This window comes from Triticum urartu, chromosome 7A (assembly GCF_056163025.1).
Source record: "Triticum urartu cultivar PI428250 chromosome 7A, HENAU_Tu73, whole genome shotgun sequence".
NCBI classification, from domain to species: domain Eukaryota; kingdom Viridiplantae; phylum Streptophyta; class Magnoliopsida; order Poales; family Poaceae; genus Triticum; species Triticum urartu.
Window position 1 is genome coordinate 41,850,152 of NC_141879.1, and position 12,546 is coordinate 41,862,697.

Genomic DNA, 12,546 nt, shown 5'->3' on the forward strand with positions numbered 1-12,546 from the left:
GATACATAGACAACACCATGTCCCTAGTAAGCCTCTAGTTGACTAGCTCGTTGATCAATAGATGGTTACGGTTTCCTAACCATGGACATTGGATGTCGTTGATAACGGGATCACATCATTAGGAGAATGATGTGATGGACAAGACCCAATCCTAAGCCTAGCACAAAGATCGTGTAGTTCGTATGCTAAAGCTTTTCTAATGTCAAGTATCATTTCCTTAGACCATGAGATTGTGCAACTCCCGGATACCGTAGGAATGCTTTGGGTGTATCAAACGTCACAACGTAACTGGGTGACTATAAAGGTGCACTACAGGTATCTCCGAAAGTGTCTGTTGGGTTGGCACGAATCGAGACTGGGATTTGTCACTCCGTGTAAGCGGAGAGGTATCTCTGGGCCCACTCGGTAGGACATCATCATATGCGCAATGTGACCAAGGAGTTGATCACGGGATGATGTGTTACGGAACGAGTAAAGAGACTTGCCGGTAACGAGATTGAACAAGGTATAAGGATACCGACGATCGAATCTCAGGCAAGTACAACACCGCTAGACAAAGGGAATTGTATACGGGATTGATTAAGTCCTTGACATCGTGGTTCATCCGATGAGATCATCATGGAACATGTGGGAGCCAACATGGGTATCCAGATCCCGCTGTTGGTTATTGACCGGAGAACGTCTCGGTCATGTCTGCATGTCTCCCGAACCCGTAGGGTCTACACACTTAAGGTTCGGTGACGCTAGGGTTATAGAGATATTAGTATGCGGTATCCCGAAAGTTTTTCGGAGTCCCGAATGAGATCCCGGACGTCACGAGGAGTTCCGGAATGGTCCGGAGGTGAAGAATTATATATAGGAAGTGCTATTTCGGCCATCGGGACAAGTTTCGGGGTCATCGGTATTGTACCGGGACCACCGGAAGGGTCTCGGGGGTCCACCGGGTGGGGCCACCTGCCCCGGGGGGCACATGGGCTGTAAGGGGTGTGCCTTGGCCTATATGGGCCAAGGGCACCAGCCCCAAGAGGCCCATGCGCCAAGAGAAGAGAAAAAGGGGAGAGTCCTAAAGGGGGAAGGCACCTCCGAGGTGCCTTGGGGAGGATGGACTCCTCCCCCCCCTTGGCCGCACCCTTCCTTGGAGGAAGGGGCAAGGGCTGTGCCTCCCCCTCTCCCTTGGCCCTATATATAGTGGGGAAAAGGAGGAGCAAACCAATCTAAGGCCTGGCGCCTCCCTCTCCCTCCCGTGACACATCTCCCTCCTCCCACAGCACTTCGCGAAGCCCTGTTGGAATCCCGCTACTTCCACCACGCCGTCGTGCTGCTGGATCTCCATCAACCTCTCCCTCCTCCTTGCTGGATCAAGGCATGGGAGACGTCTCCGTTCCGTACGTGTGTTGAACGCGGAGGTGCCGTCCGTTCGGCGCTAGGATCATCGGTGATTTGAATCACGACGAGTACGACTCCTTCAACCCCGTTCTCTTGAACGCTTCCGCGCGCGATCTACAAGGGTATGTAGATCCAATCCTCCCTTGTTGCTAGATGACTCCATAGATTGATCTTGGTGACATGTAGGAAAATTTTGAATTTATGCTACATTCCCCAACAGTGGCATCATGAGCTAGGTCTATGCGTAGTTTCTATGCACGAGTAGAACACAAAGTAGTTGTGGGCGTTGATTTTGTTCAATATGCTTGCCGTTACTAGTCTTATCTTGATTCGGCGGCATCGTGGGATGAAGCGGCCCGGACCGACCTTACACGTACTCTTACGTGAGACAGGTTCCACCGACTGACATGCACTAGTTGCATAAGGTGGCTAGCGGGTGTCTGTCTCTCCTACTTTAGTTGGATCAGATTCGATGAAAAGGGTCCTTATGAAGGGTAAATAGCAATTGGTATATCACGTTGTGGTCTTTGCGTAGGTAAGAAACGTTCTTGCTAGAAACCCATAGCAGCCACATAAAATATGCAAACAACAATTAGAGGACGTCTAACTTGTTTTTGCAGGGTATGCTATGTGATGTGATATGGCCAAAAGGATGTGATGAATGATATATGTGATGTATGAGATTGATCATGTTCTTGTCAAGGGAATCACGACTTGCATGTCGATGATGAGACAACTTCAAGAAGACACGATGATGGAGATCATGATGATGAAGATCATGGTGTCATGCCGGTGACAAGATGATCATGGAGCCCCAAGATGGAGATCAAAGGAGCTACATGATATTGGCCATATCATGTCACTATTATTTGATTGCATGTGATGTTTATCATGTTTATACATCTTATTTGCTTAGAACGACGGTAGTAAATAAGATGATCCCTCATTAAAATTTCAAGAAGTGTTCTCCCCTAACTGTGCACCGTTGCTACAGTTCGTCGTTTCGAAGCACCACGTGTTAATCGGGTGTGATAGATCCTTACGTTCACATACAACAGGTGTAAGACAGTTTTACACAGCAAAAACACTTAGGGTTAACTTGACGATCCTAGCATGTACAGACATGGCCTCGGAACACAGAAGACCGAAAGGTCGAGCATGAGTCGTATAGAAGATACGATCAACATGAAGATGTTCACCGACGTTGACTAGTCCGTCTCACGCACAGATCGGACACGGCCTAGTTGACTTGGATCATGTAATCACTTAGATGACTAGAGGGATGTCTATCTAAGTGGGAGTTCATAAGATGAACTTAATTATCCTGAACATAGTCAAAAGGATTTTGCAAATTATGTCGTAGCTCACGCTATAGTTCTACTATTTAGATATGTTCCTAGAGAAAAAAAATTAGTTGAAACTTGATAGTAGCAATTATGCGGACTAGGTCCGTAAACTGAGGATAGTCCTCATTTGCTTCAGTAGAAGGCTTATATCCTTAATGCACAGCTCAGTGTGCTGAACCTCGAACGTCGTCAGTGGATGTCTGACATACACGTTTTGATAACTACGTGATAGTTCAGTTAAACGGTTTAGAGTTGAGGCACCATAGACGTGTTTTGAAACGTCGCAAAACATATGAGATGTTTCGAGGGCTGAAATTAGGATTTCAGGCTTGTGCCCACGTCAAGAGGTATAAGACCTCCGACGATTTTCTTAACCTGCAAACTAAGGAGAAAAGCTCAATTGTTGAGCTTGTGCTCGGATTATCTGAGTACAACAATCATTTGAATCAAGTGGGAGTTGATCTTCCAGATAAGATAGTGATGTTTCTCCGAAGTCATTGCCACCAAAGCTGCTAGAGCTTCGTGATGAACTATGATATATCAGGGACATATATTATGATCCTTGAGATATTCGCGATGTTTGACACCGCGAAAGTAGAAATCAAGAAGGAGCATCAATTGTTGATGGTTGGTGAAACCACTAGTTTCAAGAAGGGCAAGGGAACAAAGGGATGCTTCATGAAACGGCAATTCAGCTGCCGCTCTAGTGAAGAAACCCGAGGTTGAACCCAAACCCGAGACTAAGTGCTTCTGTAATAAAGGGAACAGCCACTGGAGCAGAATTACCCTAGATACTTGGTAGATTAGAAGGCTGGCAAGGTCGATAGAAGTATATTGGATATACATTATGTTAATGTGTACTTTACTAGTACTCCTAGTAGCACCAGGGTATTAGATACCGGTTCGGTTGCTAAGTGTTAGTAACTCGAAATAAAAGCTACGGAATAAACGGAGACTAGCTAAAGGTGAGCTGACAATATGTGTTGGAAGTGTTCTCAATGTTGATATGATCAAGCATCGCACGCTCCCTCTACCATCGAGATTGGTGTTTGCGTTGAGCATAGACATGATTGGATTATGTCTATCGCAATACGGTTATTCATTTAAGGAGAATAATGGTTACTCTGTTTATTTGAATAATACCTTCAATGGTCTTACACCTAAAATGAATGGTTTATTGAATCTCGATCGTAGTGATACACATGTTCATGCCAAAAGATAGTAATGATAGTACCACCTACTTGTGGCACTGCCACGTAAGTCATATCGGTATAAAACGCATGAAGAAGCTCCATGTTGATGGATCTTTGGGCTCACTCGTTTTTTAAAAAGTTTGGGACATGCGAACCATGTCTATTGGTATATATGCATGAAGAAACTCCATGCAAATGGACCGTTTTGTACTCGCTTGATTTTGAATCACTTGAGACATGCAAATCATACCACATGGGCAAGATGACTGAAAGCCTCGTTTTTCAGTAAAATGGAACTAGAAAGCAACTTGTTGGAAGTAATACATTTTGATGTGTGCAGTCCAATGAGTGCTGAGGCATGTAGTGGATATCGTTATGTTCTTACTTCACAGATGGTTTGAGTAGATGTTGAGTACATTTACTTGATGAATCACGAGTATGAATTATTGAAAGGTTCAAGTAATTTCAGGGTGAAGTTGAAAGATCGTCGTGACAAGAGGATAAAATATCTATGATATGATCATAGAGATGAATATCTGAATTACGAGTTTGGCACAGAATTAAGACATTGTGGAAATTGTTTCAAAACTAATACAGCCTGGAACACCATAGTGTGATGGTGTGTCCGAACATCATAACTGCACCCTATTGGATATGATGCATACCATGATGTCTCTTATCGAATTACCACGATAGTTTATGGGTTAAGCATTAGAGACAACCACATTCACTTTAAATAGGGCACCACGTAATTCCGATGAGATGACACCGTATGAACTATGGTTTAGAGAAACCTAAGCTGTCATTTCTTAAAAGTTTGGGGCTGCGACGCTTATGTGGAAAAGTTTCAGGCCGATAAGCTCGAACCCAAAGCGGATAAATGCATCTTCATAGGACAACCCAAAAACAGTTGGGTATACCTCCTGTCTCAGATCCGAAAGCAATAAAGGATTGTTTCTAGAATCGGGTCCTTTCTCGAGGAAAAGTTTCTCTCGAAAGAATTGAGTGGGAGGATGGTGGAGACTTGCTGAGGTTATTGAACCGTCACTTCAACTAGTGTGTGGTAGGGCACAGGAAGTTGTTCCTGTGGCACCTACACCAATTGAAGTGGAAGCTTATGATAGTGATCATGAAACTTCAGATCAAGTCACTACCAAACCTCGTGGGATGACAAGGATGCGTACTACTTCAGAGTAGCACGTAATCCTGTCTTGGAAGTCATGTTGCTAGACAACAATGAACCTACGAGCTATGGAGAAGCGATGGTGGACCCAGATTCCGATAAATGGCTCGAGGCCATAAAATCCGAGAGAGGATCCATGTATGAAAACAAAGTGTAGACTTTGGCAGAACAGCTCGATGGTCGTAAGGCTGTTGAGTGCAGATGGATTTTAAAAGGAAGACGGACAATGATGGTAAATGTCACCATTAAGAAAGCTCGACTTGTCGTTAAGATGTTTTCTGACAAGTTCAAGGAGTTGACTACGGTGAGACTTTCTCACTCGTAGCGATGCTAAGAGTCTGTTGGAATTATATTAGCACTCACTGCATTATTTATGAAATCTTGCAGATAGGATGTCAAAAACATTGTTTCCTCGACGATTTTCTTGAGGAAAGGTTGTATGTGATACAACCGAAAGGTTTTGTCAATCCTGAAAAGATGCTAATAAGGATGCAAAGCTCCAGCAATCCTTCTGAGGACTGGAGTGAGCATCTCGGAGTTGGAATGTACACTTTGATGATCAAAGATTTTGGGTTTATACAAAGTTTATGAGAAACTTGTATTTCCAAAGAAGTGAGTGGGAGCACTATAGAATTTCTGATGAGTATATGTTGTTGACATATTATGGATCAGAAATGACGTAGAATTTCTGGAAAGCATATAGGGTTATTTGGAAAGTGTTTTTCAATGGAAAGCCTGGATCAAGCTACTTGAACATTGAGCATCAAGATCTATAAGGATAGATCAAAACGCTTAATGGAACTTTCAAATGAGCACATACCTTGACATGATCTTGAAGGTGTTCAAGATGGATCAGTCAAAGAAGGAGTTCTTGCCTGAGTTGTAAGGTATGAAGTTAAGACTTAAAGCTCGACCACGGCAGAAGAAAGAGGAAGGACGAAGGTCGTCCCCTATGCTTTTATCATAGGCTCTCTACAGTATGCTATGCTGTGTACCGCACCTTAAGTGTGCCTTGCCATGAGTCAGTCAAGGGGTACCAGAGTGATCCAAGAATGGATCACAGGACAGCGGTCAAAGTTATCCTTAGTAACTAGTGGACTAAGGAATTTTCTCGATTATGGAGGTGGTAAAAGAGTTCGTCGTAAAGGGTTACGCCGATGCAAACTTTGGCACTAATCCAGATTATTCGGGTAGTAAACTGGATTCGTATAGTAGAACAGTTATTTGGAATAGCTCCAAATAGAGCATGGTAGCTGCATCTAGGAGATGACATAGAGATTTGTAAAGCACACACGGATCTGAAAGGTTCAGACCCGTTGACTAAAACCTCTCTCACAAGCAACATGATCAAACCTAGAACTCATTGAGTGTTAACCACATAGTGATGTGAGCTAGACTACTGACTCTAGTAAACTCTTGGGTGTTAGTCACATGGTGATGTGACCTGTGAATGTTAATCACATGGCGATGTGAACAAGATTATTGACTCTAGTGCAAGTGGGAGACTGTTGGAAATATGCCCTAGAGGCAATAATAAATTGGTTATTATTATATTTCCTTGTTCATGATAATCGTTTATTATCCATGCTATAATTGTATTGATAGGAAACTCAGATACATGTGTGGATACATAGACAACACCATGTCCCTAGTAAGCCTCTAGTTGACTAGCTCATTGATCAATAGATGGTTACGGTTTCCTAACCATGGACATTGGATGTCGTTGATAACGGGATCACATCATTAGGAGAATGATGTGATGGACAAGACCCAATCCTAAGCCTAGCACAAAGATCGTGTAGTTCGTATGCTAAAGTTTTTCTAATGTCAAGTATCATTTCCTTAGACCATGAGATTGTGCAACTCCCGGATACCGTAGGAATGCTTTGGGTGTATCAAACGTCACAACGTAACTGGGTGACTATAAAGGTGCACTACAGGTATCTCCGAAAGTGTCTGTTGGGTTGGCACGAATCGAGACTGGGATTTGTCACTCCGTGTAAGCGGAGAGGTATCTCTGGGCCCACTCGGTAGGACATCATCATATGCGCAATGTGACCAAGGAGTTGATCACGGGATGATGTGTTACGGAACGAGTAAAGAGACTTGCCGGTAACGAGATTGAACAAGGTATAAGGATACCGACGATCGAATCTCAGGCAAGTACAACACCGCTAGACAAAGGGAATTGTATACGGGATTGATTAAGTCCTTGACATCGTGGTTCATCCGATGAGATCATCGTGGAACATGTGGGAGCCAACATGGGTATCCAGATCCTTCTGTTGGTTATTGACCGGAGAACGTCTCGGTCATGTCTGCATGTCTCCCGAACCCGTAGGGTCTACACACTTAAGGTTCGGTGACGCTAGGGTTATAGAGATATTAGTATGCGGTATCCCGAAAGTTTTTCGGAGTCCCGAATGAGATCCCGGACGTCACGAGGAGTTCCGGAATGGTCCGGAGGTGAAGAATTATATATAGGAAGTGCTATTTCGGCCATCGGGACAAGTTTCGGGGTCATCGGTATTGTACCGGGACCACCGGAAGGGTCTCGGGGGTCCACCGGGTGGGGCCACCTGCCCCGGGGGGCACATGGGCTGTAAGGGGTGTGCCTTGGCCTATATGGGCCAAGGGCACCAGCCCCAAGAGGCCCATGCGCCAAGAGAAGAGAAAAAGGGGAGAGTCCTAAAGGGGGAAGGCACCTCCGAGGTGCCTTGGGGAGGATGGACTCCTCCCCCCCCTTGGCCGCACCCTTCCTTGGAGGAAGGGGCAAGGGCTGCGCCTCCCCCTCTCCCTTGGCCCTATATATAGTGGGGAAAAGGAGGAGCAAACCAATCTAAGGCCTGGCGCCTCCCTCTCCCTCCCGTGACACATCTCCCTCCTCCCGCAGCGCTTCGCGAAGCCCTGTTGGAATCCCGCTACTTCCACCACGCCGTCGTGCTGCTGGATCTCCATCAACCTCTCCCTCTCTCCTTGCTGGATCAAGGCATGGGAGACGTCTCCGTTCCGTACGTGTGTTGAACGCGGAGGTGCCGTCCGTTCGGCGCTAGGATCATCGGTGATTTGAATCACGACGAGTACGACTCCTTCAACCCCGTTCTCTTGAACGCTTCCGCGCGCGATCTACAAGGGTATGTAGATCCAATCCTCCCTCGTTGCTAGATGACTCCATAGATTGATCTTGGTGACACGTAGGAAAATTTTGAATTTATGCTACGTTCCCAACACCTACTTCCCCCCGCGCACATTTCTCCACTCCACACTCGGTTGCTCTAAACCGTCGAGAGCACTCTGGGACGAGCACCGCCATCATGCCGATGAGCCCGTGCGCTTTTCGCGATCGATGATCATGACTGGAGGGTGGCCCATGCCGATGCCATGCCGTTCTACCTGAGCAGGTGGAACGTGTCGTCGCTAGCATACCACGTGGACGCCGTACCTGAACAATGTAGGCCTGCTGATCTCCTCGTCGTTGTCAAAGACGGTCATCTAGAGGACCGCACTGGTGCAGCGAATCGGAAGAGCGAGAAACCTCCCGGATGATGTGGGCCCGTCGGCGTTGGCCTCGACGGTTGTTGCCGCCAGCCTCGACGTCACGTACACTGATAATTACCCTTGGAATCGGCCGTGTTTAACGTCTGCTCTTTGTATTTACTACGTGAGGTAGACGCTAGCGAAGGCAAGAGTTCAACTACGAGCGAAAGACCAGGTCGTGGGCACAACACCTTTTCTTTATCTTATATATATTCAAAATCGTGAGGTGTAAACACATATGCATAAGGCCTTATGCGGCCCAAAAGCAAAAGCACATGATGGGGCCCATAGCAGGAACGCAGGAGGCGGCCCATAGAATCAATAAATTAGTATGAACCATCTTAGTACCACCTCGCGTACGTGAAGCTTAATTATCATCACGAAGCTTAGTAGAGAGATAAAAAAACAAAGAGACAGCTTATGGAGAATTATAAAAGCTTCCGTCCTTTATTACTCCCTCTGTTCACTTATATAAGATGTTTTAGTAAATTCAGACAGTGTACTAAACAGTTCCAACTCAGCTGTCTGAATCGCCTTATAAAAACGAACGGAGGGAGTATTAGATATAGAGGTATAGATATAGATTAGAGTACCCAAAATGTACTACTGAAAATTTGTTGTCGTTGGATCATCTCGACCCTCCAAGTAAGATAAGTGAACAACCCAAATTGATTTGATGTACTATAATAAGAAAACTCCTTAGTTATGATGTCCAACATCAAGATCTGGAGAACTGACTGGAAAAATCATTTTTGCAATCTTTACATTAAGCAAGGGCAACCCTCAGTTCCACTAACCAAAACAAACAGTGTCCGGGCTACCATAAAACAAAAAAAGCAAAAAATAATAATAACAACAACTAATAATCGTCAACCCCTTTTAACAGGACATGACCAAACCTTTGTGATGCCTACAAGGTCTACAACGACTAAGCCTACAAGGTGTTGAAGACATAGCTTACAGGTTTTTTGGCCTTGGCATATTGGGCTATGCTGGGGCTAAAAGACAACTACCTATCTCGGGTCGAATTGGGCTTGGTCAGTGGCAGGAACAAGTCAAAATATGCCGATTCGGCTCGGCCTGCTGAACTGTGAGTTTGAGCCAAGCCCGCGATGGGTTAGTTCTATCTTGGGCCAAGCCCGTAAGCCCACTCGGCTCCCCCATCCCTAAGCATAACCTACTAGGTTTGCAGTCCAACTATCAGTGGAAGAGTGTGCTCTTTGGGTGTGGCAACATGATCGCTATTGGGTGCGTAAGGATTGATTCAAGTACTTCTTTCCCGATGCCTCGCAGTCGTACATGTTTGCTAACATCATCTTGATTATCTATGTGTATTGAAATCTACTTATTATACGAAAATGGTGAAGAGAGAGTTATGTGGAAATGTAAAATGTGCGGATGAATGAATGGGAGATGGTGGGCTTTCCTACGCGTTCATGCGAAAATGAGGTGAAATATATAGGAGCCGGTAAGTGTTGTTTATGCATGTCACGTGAAGGTGGATTGGGAAATTAGTAAAACGCACCGGCTATAGATGGCCGCCCGGCTTCTATATAAACACATGCATAATCTACCATTCTATTTCACTTTTCTTGAAGTCTGAGATATGATGGCTGGTTTTGATCAAGAAAAGTAACTCGACACGTCAGTTTCAGCAATATTTACATTTTCTTTAGCAAGGGCAACCCCCAGTTCCACTAACAGAAACAACCAATGTTCAGGTACCGCAAAACCAAAAGGAAATAAAAAATAAAAACAACAAACAATCCTCCTCTGTATTGCCATGTTTTCCCCGGTACAAAATTCAACACGGATTTTGCTTGATAACCCAAATCCCCTGACAGAGACATCTTCAACCATATCCATGTATAAACAATTAGAGCACATCATCACGCTCACCACTCAACGCGGAGGTAATTAAACTGCTCCATCCCCTCATCGTGCTTCCAAGTTTTATGCCAGCCACGGCCATGGAGCTCTCCAGCCTGCCGCTAGTCCTGCTGCTCTGCTTGCTGGCACCTGGCAGGCTCGTCGACAACAGCCTTGCCGGCCCTGCCCGGGATGGACAGGGTGAGGCAGCAAGTCGACAGGGCGAACCGGCGAGGCCCATCCATCGGGCTCGTCATGTCGTATGTCGCTGACGACGCGGCGCCTCCAGCTACTTCAGGCCTTGGCGTGTCTCCGCCTCCCGTTTCTGATCCGAATTTCTTGCCTGTAGATTGTGCAAATGAAGCACTGAGTGAGTTTGGCCATTCCTGGTTGACTTTTTGGTTGTTTCCCGTTTGAACTGCTGCTAACTAAACCCAGATACCAACAGACAACACACAACAGAAGGAAACAAGTAGAGATGATATTGTAGCGTTAACACTTAACAATGGAGAATATAAACTTGAAATTTTAGAGATACCTGAAGCTGTGCGCGCACAGCAAAGCTTGCTGGCTCTGCAAATTTTGCATGATCTGCAGTCACACAAGGCCCGAACTCCCTTTCAAGACCTGAATGCAGATTGGCCCATTCACTCATTTTGGATAACAGCTATGGAAAGGTGGTCCAGAAAGCGACTGAAGGACTGCGTATAAACATGGCAAAACACACAAGATAACATACTCCATTAGAAAATGAAAAATGAAAGGGGACATATAATAATACCCGAGTTCTCCATTGTACTGTAATCCTTTTTACATGTTCACTGATTTTGCTATTCTGCTATAGACTGAGCTCTCATTCAAGTTGCATGAAGGAATATTTCGCAGCCCTTTAATGCATACATGTATTTAAAATCCACACAAAGTCTGGAAAAAGTTCATGCTTACTTCAAGGTACAAAATAATGAAAAAAGAAAATAAAATACACAATAAATTCTCAATATGGAAGTAAATAAACTTACAAATAAAGAACAAGTTGGTAAAACAAAATAAAAATAAAACCAATAGAATACGCAATAGGAAAATCGCTTGAAGATAAGAAAATGGTACGCTATACCACTGGGCCAGCCCAAGTGCTACTGAAGGCAAGCGGTACGGAAAGCAAACTACTACATACTCCCTCCGTTCGAAAATACTTGTCACAAAAATGAATAAAAATGGATGTATTTAGAAATAAAATATATCCAGATACATTTATCTCATCGACAAGTAATTCGGACGGAGGGAGTATTATTTTAGATACCCTAAAAACATATAGTTTTAGATATCTTGTCCACACTTGTATCAGAAAAAAAAAAATTTGTCCAGACGGAGCGCACATTGGTTTCGTGGCCAGCTTCACTGTGAGGTACCTCTCAGGTTTCAGGTTCGCTGCCTATCTGCCCAATTTTTCACCTTATTTCTCTCTCTCATACCCTGCCATTGTGGGGTGGGTGGGGGGATGTAGCTGGTCCGAGGTAGGACCGTGTAATTTATCTTGGTCCGACCTCCCGTGCCCTATTATTTTCTTATAAACAAATTTTGTAGCATATGAAGAGGGTTCAGGTTTGAGTCTCGTGCCCTAATTTTTTAGGTTTCTTTTTTTAGCATCAGTACAGACGCAAGCGCTCATATACACGCGCATACACTCATTCCTATGAACACACACACGCACACCCTATCCCTATGAGCACCTCCGAAAGACTGAAATGTACAATATTAACTAGTGTCTGACTGAAATGTGGCCCAAACAAGGAGCACGCATGACACATCAGCACCATCCATCTGTGCTGGTCTAAATGGTGTATAAGAAAAGAAAGGCTAGGCCCAACTGGTGATGTGTGACGGTCTCTCTTTGTCCATCATAATGAGGTTACCGATTTGGGGGCCATCCTCATGTTGCGGATCCATGACGGTTTCTGTTACGGATCCTGGGAACGTCATCAGAAATCCGTCATTGATTAACATGTTTTTTGTAGTGCGCCCAAGCGGACGA

General features: G+C 44.8%; 1 long non-coding RNA gene across 1 annotated transcript; it reads right to left on the reverse strand.

Moving 5' to 3' along the window:
• Positions 1-10,397: 10,397 nt before the first annotated feature.
• Positions 10,398-12,063, reverse strand: LOC125522574 (uncharacterized). Its single transcript, XR_007289835.2, has 2 exons — positions 11,053-12,063; positions 10,398-10,857 (listed from the first exon to the last, which is right to left on the reverse strand). It is a non-coding gene; the product is annotated as an uncharacterized LOC125522574 (long non-coding RNA).
• Positions 12,064-12,546: the final 483 nt, after the last annotated feature.